Genomic DNA, 3953 nt, shown 5'->3' on the forward strand with positions numbered 1-3953 from the left:
GATGTCTCCGCCGGGGATCAGTCGCCCTCGAGCCACCCCTAGTCGCCGCCCGGGATGGCCCGGCCCACGAGCTGCCGATAAGTGTTTGCTTGTGATTTGTTCCGAGCGCTACGCATAGTTGGTTGACGTGCACGTGTCATGAAGGAGCACGAAGGCGAGAACTGAAAGAGGTGGCGAGAATCGACCGTCGGGCGTCTTTGCATTCCTCGGAATCGCCATCTCGGGAACGAGATGTTGATGCAAGACTACTTCGAGAAGAATCCAACATATCCACCGCACCTCTTCCGGAGAAGGTACCGAACGCGTCGATCCTTCTTTGTGAAAATTGTTCAAGCTTGCGAGGCAAATTGTCGGTATTTTACTCAGAGAACAACTGTTGCGGGCTTGAAGGGATTTAGTGCATATCAAAAGGGAGGCATGAACTTGGAGTTCTTTTACGACAATGTGGGTAGCCGTGTCAAACCAGGTAGAGACCCTGACCGCATTAAAGCTTTTCTTGAAACATACAAGGAGATTGAAAATGCAAACACCCACTTTCAGCTTCAGGAGGATCTCATTGAGCACCATTGGCAAAGGGCTAGACAGTAACAAACTCATTTTCCATTCATTTGTATTTGTATTCGGGACAAGTTTTGTATTGCATTATTTGTATTTGTATTCGGTGATTTGAATAATTATTTGTAATGTGGATGATTGTTGTATTGTGTTAGTATTGATAATTTTGGTGTGGTATTGATATTTGCGGACCGGCGGGATGTCGGATGTAGCTGCGCAAGAGCAGACCCCGCAAAGCCGACACGTAAAAAGGTATATTCCGCGAATATCCTTTTGTACGGGTCCGTTTAGGAGGTCTGCCTCTGCGGCCGTCCGCGCCGGCCCGCAAAGTCGTTTTTCCGTGAACTGCAAACGTTTTTCGCGGGCCAGCGGGATGCGGGGTCTGCTAAAGTTGCTCTTATCTCTGATCTGCTTTTTTTAATGCTTTGTTTGGATGTAGACATTCAAGGTCTTGCCATTTCATCTTAACAAAGGTTGCTTAAGAGAAAAATGGTCTTGCCATTGGATTGCTTAAGAGAAAAATGGTCTCGCCATTGGATTGGCTCAAATGTCAAATATCTTAAGATACTGATATTGAGGTTTAATGTCATTTTCTAGTGTTTGGCTGGCTACGTATTTAGCACTTTGAATATACTAGTAAGTGTGCACGTGCAATGCACGTCTCCTTAGAATTCAAGATTTGAAAACTGAGAGCACGTCTCAACTAATAGGCACAAACAATACTTCATGCATGTTTGTTGCTGCAAAATACCCAGTAAAGATAAAAAATAACATATTATATGCCTTCAGATGACTTTCCAGTCACCTTTATGCGTACACATAATTACCAAAGAACATTTTCCAAAATTGGAAATGCCTGCAAAGAATATTTTCCTTTTAAAAAGTTAGCAGGAAAGCATCACACATACATGAGTTTAGGTGACCAAAGAAGAAGTAAATACAAAAATAGAAGCATGCATTGGCTCACGTGGTCAAACAAGAAGTCTAATATACATTGCCAGAGAAGCTAAGCCAACAGTCCCAACAAAGGATTCAGTGCTACATTGAGATATAAATCATCAGGAACACTGAAGCCGTAATTCAATTCCTGCAGCCAGGAAAAGATAATGTTGCTAGGTTGTAAGTTGTACCTTAGATCACGTCCAAGCAGAATGCATGGCCACCATAGTGTTCCATGATTGCATAGTAATAGCATTTCTCTTAACCAGCCTTTATTGGTGTATCGGCACAAGGCTTGTCTTGATTTTCAGTTTTAGCATGCTACAAAAAAAGCTATCCAAAACCCCCATTGTTTTTGAAAATATGCATATAAAAAAGGATATTCTACTACAGCATAAATTGTACACATCAATCAGTTTCACAAAGTGAAAATCTTCATCAGATTGGATGGTTGGTCAACATTCAAAAGATAATGATTTCGAAACTCATTGGAACCATACTCCAAGTGAATATCACATTCAGAAGGTACATTTTTCAAAAATCATTAGAACCATACTACAACAAAATACAATGGCCCTAAAAAACAGAATACAATTACATGAGTGACATACTCCTTACCATGATGTTGGAAAGGGCCAATGCGGGAATAGACAATGTGCCTAAAACATCATTTAGTGTTCAGGTTACATACACAAACAATAAACAAAGTAAGTTTTCCTTGCCACTGCTTTTCTTTTTAACATCAACTTATGATAGCATGCTAGTCTTCCATGATCATTTTTCTATGACAATGGTTCACAAATATGTTGTTACCTATAGGCAGAATGATCTTCATGTGAAAAGCAAGCTCGGGAATGTTCCAGTTGTGTAGATCTGGAAAAAAAAGATTCTCAAAACAAAATCCTACTTAATACTTTGTCTTCATATGCATCAGCTCGACAATTTATCATCTTATATCATTAGAAGAATCCTTCTTTCACTCATACCCATGAGGTTGTCGGCAAACAATGTAAAGAGAATCTCAAATGATCATGGTTACAAAAAAATCGTAGCGCTCAACAAGATTTATGGTAAGTAGTGTGTCACAAACCTGCATAATGCCAATCGAAATGATTCCAAATTTTTCAGAAAATTGTGAATTTGAGATAAATCAATACTTTTCATGCAGAATTGTTAGGAAGGGACAACACAACGATCATGATATTTAAGTACCTACTAAGTAAGGACACAACTTGCATAAAAGCCTTCACCATTTATCATTCCTAATTGCCGGGAGATCAATGAGCCAACACCCACGTGTGCAAATATCACCATCACGACCTTCATCAATTGTCATGTTCATACCTCCTATATATATCCATTGATGCCTTTAGCATGCTTATAGGTTTGTTTTGTACTTTTCTCTTCTGCTGGGTCTGGTTGCCTAGCAAGACATAGATATGAGAATTCACATGCATATAGAAGATAATCTGGTAGCACAACATAATATTACAAATCAACTATTGCTCCAAGTTTCTACAAAACAGAAAACAAGGAAGAAGCAAGGTAATGAAAAGAAAAGGCAAAATATATAAATACACATTTTAAAATATCGGTCTCTACCTAAATAGAATGAGCTCTGTACGCCAAGGCATAACATAGTAAAACTGAGTTAAATCAAGCTATCATGTAAAAACAAAATACTGATATTGGCAGAGAACATACCTTAGTTACTGATGATTCACTATGGGTGGTGCCGTGCACACATGCTATGAGATCTCTGCCACCAGTGTAACCTTCACCAAAATGTCAGAATTAAAAATATTAAAGGTAATGGGTACAACCAAAACTATGAAGTCAAATATGCTACTCCCTCCATTCCAAAATACTTGTCGCGGTTTTAGTTCATATTTGAACTAAAACTAAAACCAGGACAAGTATTTTGTAACGGAGGGAGTATATTAATCAACATCACTAAACCCCATGTAAGGCTTCTGGGTTGCTCCCAATATTATGATCTGCTATGTAATGCTTTACATCGTGGCATGCTCCGTGAGCTAATTAAACATTCCTTCAGTACATGTACCTACTTCATCCAACTCCATGGGAAAAGTATGACCAATAGTTGTACTTACTTCAGCGTAACTAAGAAATCTGATAGCTTACTATGTTGGTTTAATGTTGTGACGCCCGGGTAATTAAGCTACAGTAATCTCACGCTAATGGTGCCACGTTGCCTCCGTTACTGTTGCTAATCTATCGTTAGATCAAAACCGGTCCAAAATTCAAATCCAAATTTTGGTAAATAATAAAAGTTTTCAACCATTAAAATAAAAATGTTCGATTTGTACTAAATATTACATAGATAATTATGGTGTAGAAGACACAGTTTTATAAAATGCATACATATTTTAAATTGAATTAAAACATAAGAGAAAATAAATAAAAGAAAGGAAATACAAAAAAAGGAAAAGAACCCC

This window comes from Triticum dicoccoides, chromosome 6B (assembly GCF_002162155.2).
Source record: "Triticum dicoccoides isolate Atlit2015 ecotype Zavitan chromosome 6B, WEW_v2.0, whole genome shotgun sequence".
Lineage (NCBI taxonomy): Eukaryota > Viridiplantae > Streptophyta > Magnoliopsida > Poales > Poaceae > Triticum > Triticum dicoccoides.